Genomic DNA, 10110 nt, shown 5'->3' with positions numbered 1-10110 from the left:
TGGCCAGGCCTCATTTGTTCATTCTATCCCCAGATAGACACTTCTGTTGTTAGCCCCCCAAAACTAGAGTACATTAGAAGGAAGGCTTTAAATGAAAGCCCATAATGAGCTTTACAACTGTAGGGTGTTCAGGCATTCCAAGAGGAGCCCATGGGGCGGAGCCAGGGCAAAGGTCATAGCAAATAGCATGAAGTAAGCTTTCTGCATATATAACATCAACTAAGTAGTCCCAAATGCACAATTCTATACTTCTCTATTTATGATTTTTATCTTCAGAATTGGTGTGTGTGTGTGTGTGAGCGCGCGCGCGCGCGCATGTGAAGATGTATCCAAAACGGAGAACAAGTCCCTTTTGGAACCTAAGTAGAAACCGGCTTACTGGTTGGAAGCATGTCAGCTGCTTTATGGAGGAAGCACAGCTGAGGCCTGGTTTCCCTGAGCTCTGTGATAACTTGGGCCAAGGCACTGTGGTGGCTTCAGGAGCCCGGGGGATGGAGAGAAACTCGCAGGAGGACCCATGCTTTTCACAGTTGAAACAGGAGCCCTCTGAGAGAAAGAGATATTGCATGTGGCTTCCCTGACGCCTTGAAGGGAGACGTGGATGACACAGCACCAGCCATTCCGTCGCGGGGTGGGGACAAGGTGGCGGTAGACGCCATCCTTAGGCCCCTTGCGGGCAGGCAGCCTCCGCTGAAGCATCATGTGTAGAGTGGGAGAGAAGTCAAAGTGATAAAAGTCTAGGGCCCTTGCGTTTGTTAGAAGAGAAGCACTCTCCTAAGTCGTTGCGCTGGTGGTAAGGACCAACCTGGGAGAGAAACTGCAAGAGGTTGGGGGCGGGGTGAAGCGCCTGCTCTTTAATCTCCGGCCCCATCCTCTACTCGCCCCACCTGGATGCAGGGCGAGGACCGCGTACAGAAGGAACTGTGCGGTTGGGACACCGCTTTCAGATTCAGGGGAAGCGGCGCTGAATCTGGGGTCCACCGTCACCACACTACCCTCCCTCGGGCCTCCCAGGCGTCCCCCCCAAGCTCCTCTCTGCATCTCTGCCTCTGTTAAAATAGTGAAACAAACCGTGTTGTAAAGTGATGGAAAGCCGCGGGCTGAGAGCCACTGGCTGCGAGGGGCTGGAGGGGAGGGGGCGCGGTGGCTGGAGATAGTGGCCACCAGTGAGCGCTGGGTGGGTCGGAATTGCGCTCAGCTGTAACTGCCGAGACCCTTCCCCTCCGGCTGCCGGGCCCGCCCCTGGCCCCGGGCGCCTAGGGAGGGCGTGGGGCAAACTTGGGGCTGCTGTAGGGGGTGAGGTGGGGACTCCACCTCCACTCATCCCGGGATAGTGGCAACTGCGGTTGCCTAGCTAAAACTGGGGCGGGGGTGACGACAGGGACAGCCGGGTACCGCGGTCCTCCCGACTCCCCCAGCTCGTTCTGCCGCGGCTGCTACGGCAGCTCTGTAACACGTCCCCAGGAGACTCGCAGGAGCAACACGTGATGTGTCTACTTATCAGGGTGAGAGGGGGAGAGCGAGTCTCCGAGCGTGCGGGTGAGGAAGCGGGGCGGGGGGCCGAGGCGGGGGCCGGGAAGACGGCTAGGGCAACGGGGTCGCCAGCTCCTCGCCCACCTCCCTCCCTATGGGAGAAGAGGAGGAGGGGAAGTGACTGCGGAGTTGATGAACTTTGCACATCCAGAAACGCCATTTTGATTCCTTTTCCGGAACAAGTTTGCATCTCTCCTCGTTCTCTCCCCGAAGCCCACCGGTCCCCACCGCATCATGCCTGGGAGCCCAGCACCCTGCCGGGCCGTAAGTACGCGTCCCGGGTCCCCGCTTGCGGCACTCTGGTGGCTGCGAGATGCCCGGGGCATTGCGGGAGCGACCTTTTAAAGAACTTTTTGGGGATGGGGAGGGTGAAGTGTGCAGAGCGCGGTGTACTTCTGAAACTCGGCGTTTGGCAGAAAGGACCCGCGCACCCCACGCCTGGCAGCATGCGCTCGGTTGGGGCTGTGGGGTAGGGGAGCCGGGATGAGCTGGGCAGCCCTCTCCCCTCGGGCTGCGCGCCCGGCCGCTCCTCCTCCTCCTCCTCCCCTTCCTCCGCTCCTTTCCCCTTCCCGAGCTGCCGGCTCTGCCAACCAGCTCCCAGCGCGAGCCGCCGCAGCGCCCCGCCAGCAGGACCTGATGCGCATCCATATTAGCCGTCCGAGCGCAGGAATCCGGCCCGACCCGCGCCGCCGAGTTTATTTTTAACCAGCCCTGCCGGGACTCGGATGGTGCGCGCACCGCGGGCCAGAAACATCTTCCCAGCGCTGCTCTCCATCTTCCGCCCTCTCTCCCCCGACATCCTCCCCCCCATGTGGGAGGGGAAACTTTTCTTCTACATACTTTCTAGTCCCTCTCGGGTCGGGAAGCACGGAGATGACGGAGCCAGCCCGCCGCCGCAAGGTATCCGGGGGTGCCCACCCGGGGTGCAGGCGCGGGGGCCGTGCGTTCGGGGCTGCTCGGTGGGAGCATCCGCCGCGCCCTGCTCTGCGGACTTTGATCCTCCCGGGCGGACGGCGCCGGCCGGGAGGGGCGGCAGGCAGCCCCGCGCCCTCTGCGGGCTCCCGGCTGGCGGTGGGGTTGTGAGCGACCATCGTCGCTGGGGAGGAGGGGAGGCGGCGACCCGGGCCGCGCCGTTGCGTATTGTTGGTGACTCTGAGGCTGGCTGGGTACGAGCTTTGGGGGAGCCCCCGGCGTGGGGCGAGCCTGCATCGCGGAGGGGGGGCTCGCGCCCGGCGCCGTCACGAGCACAGGAAGGAGGCCGGGAGCATCCGAGGCGGGGCCGGCGCCCGCCCCACCGCCCAGCTGTGGAGCGCGCTCGGAAACTTTTGTCCGCCACCCGCTGGACCAATTTTTTCTGGAGTTCTGGGGCTTCGCCTTTTCCTCACACCCCGGCCTGCACAGCCGAGAGAGGAGGGAGGGGGAAAACGGTGTCCCCCGGAGGGGGGCACTGACGCCTACGAGAGGCACGGGCCCCCCATCAGGCCCAGCTCCCCGCGCCCCCTCCCCGTTCGCGGTCTCTTAGGAAACTGCGACCTTAATGGTTGCTAAGGAGCAGGGGAGGTCCTTCCCGTCGCCGGCCCCCTCCCTGGGAGGCGGTGTGTTTTCTGTACAGGGCTAGGGTCGTATCGAGGATGTGACCCGCTCTCTGGCCCCGGGTGAGTGCGGGGCCCCGCAATGGTGCCCGCGGGCAGCCGACCGAGGTCTAGCGGCGTGGGGACCCCACTGGGCTCGGGCTCGACCGCTTGACAGGCGCCGCGTGCTGTTAGCTGCCCTCGTCCGCGGTGCATCCGTGATGGGTTATAAAAGAGGAGGAAAGTTATTTTTCCTTGCTCAGCAGATTTGCCCTCCCTCGCTCCTTACTGGTTAAGAGATAGAACGTGAGCCCAGATCCGGACGAGCAGTTCACATTCCATTACGAAATTCTACACGGCTTCAGAGCCAGCAGCAGCACACATTCGGGGCATTTCGGAGGAGATTTTCTTCTTTGGGGGATGCTGGTAGTGGTGGTGGTGGAGACCGATACAGGGGTGAATAAAAATCAACTTTTGTCGGGGTGTCGAAAACCTTACCCTCCGGTTTCCATCATTAGACTACTCAATACTCGGTCTTGTTTTAGAGTTTAGAGCTAAGCATATCTTTGTTAAAGCCTATGGGAAGAAAGTTTGTTGAATAAAGATGTTGGAAGTTGGCAAAGTATTTTTGCAAATGATTCTGCAAAGGCTGACTTGTTGCTTGTGCATCCCTTGGTTGTGAGATTACTTTTTCAGATAATATGGTGGTCTGTGTCTGCATGCGAGTTGTTGTGCAATAGATAATTGGAGTGGAAGGTGGAGAGATGAGAACAGCCACGAAAAGAATGTGTTGCTGTGTTTTAACATCCTCTAGGTTTGATGCTTTCTTGAGCAGGCAGGCAGGTATAGTTTGTAATTTAACCCGGAAGTCTGAGTTGGAGGCTAAAGTCTTGGTTAAAACTCCTAAGAAAATCCTGTACGCCCTTAAAGAATCCATACGAGTTTTTGCGGAAAGAGTTCAGTCTACTCTTCAAACATGTGCAAGGGTGGACTCGTTTTATAGGTTTCCAGTTGCTTTTTTTGTTTTGTTTTTACCTCTGTCCATTGGGGTATCTACTGATGTGTCTTGCTTTGATGTATTTGGTTACACTGAATTAAACATTTGAATGGTTCTAATCAAGTTTTAAATGTATGGGAAAAAAAGACTTACCAAATTTTTACAGAAAAAAGTGAGAGAGTACCTTGATTTATTATTTCCCTCTCTCCGGATTTTTTTTGGGGGGGGTTAATTTACTTGCACTCAGTCTTTCAAAGTATTTTAAAGGTAAGATGGTTCTTTTCAGCATGTTTTGTTTTTAAGATGCTTTTCTCACTAAGAAATGCTGCTGATGCTCAGTGGTACACAGAGTATTATTCTCGGCCGTTTCCCTGGATACCGCTTTATTTCTCATCAGAAACTCAGACAGTATAACCCTTAGCGTGGACGTGATGGGAAGCATTTGTCTGACTCAGCTGGTACAGGTGGTGCATCCATTCCTAACCATTTACATCATCGGGCAAGTGACCTTTTGATGGAAGGGGCCTTTTTTTTAGATTTCTTAAGGCAGAACCATCTGAGATTGCTTATTTGCATCCAGTACAGGTAGGGAGGAGGGAAATGAAGATGGAGTGTGTTAGTCCTCATCTGATCAACAGCTGTTTATTGCTTCTCTGCCCCTAAGTCAGGCACTAGCTAGCAGCTACTCGAAAATGTCTGGGTTGTTTTGTTGTTGTTTATTTGGGTTGTTTTTTTGTTTATTTGTTTTTTTCCACTTTTCTGTTTTGAACTGCTGCTGTGTTGGTTCACTTCCTAGGTCAGTTTTGAAGTCTTTTTTGCTATTGTGTGCTCACTTGCTAACATCACTTAACAGCTTCAGCTAAGTAAATTTCCTGCTTAATGAAATTGAAAAAAAAAATCTGTCCTCTTAGGGTTTTGCATGGCATAGTTAATATAAACTTTTTACAAAAATTGGCTAAACAGGCTCTCCAGAGGCAGTTAGAAGTGGGTCCTTTTGATGTTTCTATTCATTATCCTTCTGAAAAGTAGGTGGTGCTTAGAAGGTCATAGGATAAGGGTTGCTAAGCAGCTAAACAGAAGGATGCTAAAATTAACTGAAGCTTTTTTGAAAGGGAGTCCTTCCCTGTTTTACATTATTTACTAGGTTTAATTAATTTCTGAATCTTCCATGTTCTTTGATCTAGGAAGGTAGGATGTTAAAGTTGGCTTTTTGTTTTTGTTATTATATTCAAATAATCTTTCTTTTGTAAGTGTCTTTAATTGAAGTTCAGTATTCTCAGTATTCTCTTGACTTCGGCTGTGGTGTCAAATGGCAGCTTGTCTGGGATGACTTTCTTGTCTATTAAGAGGTTGAACTTCCCTCTTGTTATTCATGTATAACTTCACTTGCTTTTGCATTAATAACGGATTTTTATGTTTGTTTTGAAACGTCTACATAATCCACAGTGATGTATTTTTACCATTGTATATTATTAAACATATTTGCATTCAAAAGATAGAAGTGCAATATAGTATCAATAGTAACTACAATATAGTCCCTCCTGATGAGGGGACAATAGCTTTCTTTCCTCCTAGATTAGATTGTGGATGTTCCTGGTCCATCTTACCCTACTTCTGGTTCTGTCTGTTCAACTCAGCTCATAGATAACCTTTTTTTTCTTTTTTCTTGTCTCTCTCTTTTTTTAATGAGTACTGTAGGTTTAGAATGTATTTGGAAGGACTGAACAGATGTTAGAAGGCAAAAGTACTGTAGCTTGTGAGCTGTGTTTCAAGGTTTTTGAAGTTTTTCATAGAGATGAAAGATGCAAGTTGGGGTGAACTGGTAGCTGGAAACCATCGTTTCTGTTGAGTGGCAGGCCTGCTGCAAAGCCACCAGCTTCCCTGCCTCAAGGTTATGTGTGTTTTCCTGACCTATCAAGCAGGCCTTGTTGAGTCATATTTTTTTTTTTAATATTCAAATATAATTAAGAGATTGATAGATGAGTTTTCTCTCTGTCTTTTTTCCTCTCAATTTTTAGACTTAGATTTGTGCTTCTCAAGTAGAAACAATTAAGTATCTCTTTGAAATGCATGCAGGGGTCAGAGAATGATTTCCATGCCCAGAGGTGGGGGATAGACCCAAGGTAAAAGGTGTACCATCTGAACCCGGAGGGAAGTATAAGATGTGCTTTCTGAAATGCATCATTTACTTTTAACTTCCCCTACTCCCACTTGGCAAGCTGACCAAGGAAGGGAAACCTGGCTGCTGGTGTTTTCTTTACTGCAGAGGTAGAAGAATGAGGAAGATGGGGAGGAGCTTTTCCTAGTTAGCAGTTAGTCTCAGTTGGGCTGTGTCATCAGCCTAGCTTTTCTCAAGGTCTCTCTTGTCACGTCCCTTGGGTGCCCAACATGGTCTGAAGGGCAGCTGAGCATGCCTGGAGATTTCACCCTGCTCTTGGCAGCTGGAGGGGGGAGGGAGGAGGGAGGGGTCCAGGGGAGCTTGATCTAGCATCCCTGGTTCAATGAGCCTGCAGGCTGCAGGTTAACCGTCTGTCTGCCCATCAGTAAAGGTGACTGAATGTGAATAGGTGCTTCAGACAAAGCAGTGGGAGGGCGGAGACTGTTTGTTCTGTGTGATTCAGGCAACTAATGCTGAGAGAATTTGAAAACCTCTGTGAAGGCCGGGGCCCAGGCACTGGCTGCTTCTGTGGCGATTCACCTGATGGCTTCTTGAGGCAGAGGAACTCACCAACTCCCCGGGTGGAGAAGGAGAATGAAATCCCCCACTGGTTTTGTCAGACAGCCAGACTGAAGAGAAAAAAGTCTCCGTGGGGGTAATTAGATAAAGCTTTTAAATGCTCTATTTGTTTTTCCCCTGAGCTTGCTTGGTATTTCATCCTTTTACCCCCCTTTTCCAAGACTGGGGAAGGATTATTACAAAAGCGTTTGATAGGCTGGTAGTTGAGTTACTTTTACACCCCCTTTAGCTTTTTAGGCTAAGTGTCAGCCTCTGATTGTGAGGACAGTTAGCAAAAATTCTTAAGTTTATACTCAGAACAACACGGATTTACAGCTAGGTCCATTCCTAACTTCAGGCCAACACTGAAAACAGCTGCTGGTTAGAGGCAGCTTGGCTTTGAGGACTTAGCATTTAATGTATGCTGTGGGTTTCTCCTTCTGTGGTGGTATTTTAAAATAAGGTCAGACCCTTTTGGAAGTAATTCTCTGCTTAAAGTTGAAGGTGTGAGGGAATTAAACAAACACAAACCCCATTGGCTGCCCCGCTACTGATGAATGTTTTTATCCACACCTTTTCTACCTCACAGCATTGTTGGGAAGGATAAAATTAATGTTCCAGAAAGTCAAAATCTATAAATGGAAGAATGTAGTATATTTTGAGTCCAGGAAGCATTGTGGGTATCTACTCCAGATTTCCCTTCCAGAACTTTGAACGGTTCCTTTACCTTTGGCTGAATCTACCTACAAGTTTCTATCAATGGGGGTGGAGTGGGGACTGCATCTTTTCCTTCCAGTGTGGGGAGCAGACATGAGAAGCAGATTCATTCATTCTTCTTAATGGGGTTCCCTTAGGGATGGGCTTTAGGAGAAAGACAGGAGCCAACCTTAGGGCTTACTCTTCAAAGGGATGGTTGTTAGCCTTTAAGCACTAGAGATGCCAGTACAGCTCCTGTAATGCTCAGGGCAGCCTCCCTCCACCCACGTGCAATGGAGACTTGATTATCCACTCAGCCTCAGAAATCCAGGTGCCAAGGTATAAAAAGATATCTACTTTCCAGTTGTTGGGCTGGGATTCAGAGATACCTACTTTCCAGTTGTTGGGCTGGGATTCAGAGATACCTACTTTCCAGTTGTTGGGCTGGGATTCAGAGATACCTACTTTCCAGTTGTTGGCTGGGGATTCAGCTCTACTCTGCTGAGTGTGTCCAAAGCTCTCCATTGATTAGATCACTAGTACTACCAAGGGGGTGGGCTGGGGGTGCTATATTCTATCGCATGTACGTTGTGTGGAGAAATCTCACACAGCAGGAAAGCTCTTTATTACATGCCTGTAAGGGAGCTCGGTTGGCAGGTTCAAAGTATCACAGACAGTTTGAGGGTGGAGCTATGGTTGTGTGCTGTTAAATAGATTTGAAAACTCTGTTAGTAAGTCAGTGCCAGGAGTCCTCTGCTTCTAAAACACACCTTTGATTCACTGACAGGAAGCTGCCCTTTGTAGATGGCTCAACTTCACCACCACGTTTTCAGCCGTCCTTCTGTCAGGTCTCCCTCATTTTGTAAGTTATGTGGAGTACATAGCTTTGTGTGTGTGTGTGTGTGTGTGTGTGTGTGTGTGTGTGTTTGAACTAGCCCCTACTTTCTTGATGCTTTTGGGCACTCATAGGCTCTCCCCATTTTGTTTCTCAAATTTTTCTAAAATTCTTACATAATCATTTATCTTTTATTCAAGGGCAGTTTTTCTGAGCCGAGTCTTTGGCTCAGATGTCTCCTTTTGAGAGGAGGGTGGGCTATCCCATGGCAAAACAGGATAGAGAGGGAAGGAAGAGGCTACCCACAGGGATGGGGGAAAGAGAGGAAGTGATTGTTTGTATGGGACCCCAGGTTGAAGTGTCTAGAAGTGTCAGGGGACACAAATATCACTTGCTTCGAGCCTTACCCTGGTTTTCTCTGCCATTCCTCTGTGTGTCTCACTCAGACAGGAGACAAGGCTTGGAGTCCTGGGGAGAGTAAAGGAGGCAGTATTCCCAAACAGGGAGGACTGTGATGCTTTGGCCTCCAGTCGTGTTGTGTGCCTCTGGACAACAGCTTTTATCTCTCACACCAGTGGACCAGCTGAGCTCAGGGTACTCAGTGCCACAGCTTAGCAGACACCTTGCTCAGGGATGAGTCCTGTTGCATCCAGTGCTCGTGTGTTCTCCTGCCCTCTTGTCTCACCTATGAACTGGCAACTCCCAGTTCTTTCCTTTTACAGCTTTGTCAGAGCTGGGACCTTCAGGCACCTCGCCCTGCAGGTACTTGTAAAAATGAAAGCCATCTCCCTCCCTTCTAGAAAGGGATCAGAAGGATAGGGTGTCCTCAGGCAGCCAGACCAAGCACCTCACTGTCTTCCGTGGCTGGCCCAACATTGGGCAGAACCCCTCGAGGGTGTTGCAAATGCTTCTTAAGTTAATTTCCTGTGACCAGTTCCTCCCTTCTGCAGTTCACTCTGCCCTGTCCACAGAGTGGTGCATATTGTCTTGCACGCTTCAAAACAGTCTACAGGAAAAAAATCCAAGTGTCTCCACACCGCCCACAGGACCTTCCTCCATCAGCTGCTTCTCCATGTGTTCTGTAGCCTGGGCTCTTGCCAGGCCCCCTTCACCACCGCCCTTCTGAGTAATTTCTCTCTGCTTTCACCTGGGTTGTTCTTCCTGCTGTGTCTCCAGCCCTTCTCCAACTAAAATCCTTTCTTACTTTTTTTTTTTTTTTTCCAAGCTCTGTCTTTTGGGAAATGTTAGGTCCTCCTTACAGAGTAACCTCTCTTCCCCCTGGTGTTTTCCCATGTCAGGACTCCACCCCACCCCCTGTCCCTAGCACCTAGCCTGATGATGGCTTAGTTGGTGCTCATGTCTTAGCGTGTGCTGAGTTCTGATACAAAACCCAAAAGTTTTTGGAGAAGAGCCATACGTAATTTGGAGCTGAGGCCTAAACAGCACTGCAGATTCAGTGAAGGAAACAGACACACGTTTTTGTTTTGTTTTGTTTTCCTGCACGCCCTTCACACCATGGTTTGGTTCTAGGTGCACATTAGTCAGGGAGACTTGGATTTCCAAAATCTTAAAAGTTGTCTCAGAGGCCGGGCGGTGGTGGCGCACGCCTTTAATCCCAGCACTTGGGAGGCAGAGGCAGGCGGATTTCTGAGTTTGAGAGTTCAAGGCTAGCCTGGTCTACAGAGTGAGTTCCAGGACAGCCAGGGCTACACAGAGAAACCCTGTCTTGAAAAACCAAAAAAAAAAAAAAAAAAAAAGTTGT

At 50.2% G+C, this 10110-nt stretch overlaps 1 protein-coding gene across 4 annotated transcripts in view; it reads left to right on the top strand.

Moving 5' to 3' along the window:
• The first annotated feature begins 1410 nt into the window (after positions 1-1410).
• Rreb1 (ras responsive element binding protein 1) overlaps positions 1411-10110 on the top strand; it is a 128472-nt gene continuing 119772 nt past the window's right edge. For 2 of the 4 annotated variants that reach the window (XM_028763112.1, XM_028763110.1), the window contains exon 1: positions 1603-1797. The gene's annotated coding sequence lies outside the window, so the exon portion shown is untranslated. Of the gene's footprint in view, positions 1506-1602; positions 1798-10110 lie in introns of those variants that run through there. The other 2 variants (XM_028763111.1, XM_028763113.1) reach the window with 2 other exon arrangements.

Source organism: Grammomys surdaster, unplaced genomic scaffold (genome assembly GCF_004785775.1).
Source record: "Grammomys surdaster isolate TR1022 unplaced genomic scaffold, NIH_TR_1.0 137, whole genome shotgun sequence".
In the NCBI taxonomy this organism is placed as follows: Eukaryota; Metazoa; Chordata; class Mammalia; order Rodentia; family Muridae; genus Grammomys; species Grammomys surdaster.
The sequence above is the reverse complement of the archived record's forward strand: the minus strand, read 5'-3'. Positions and strand labels throughout refer to the sequence as shown.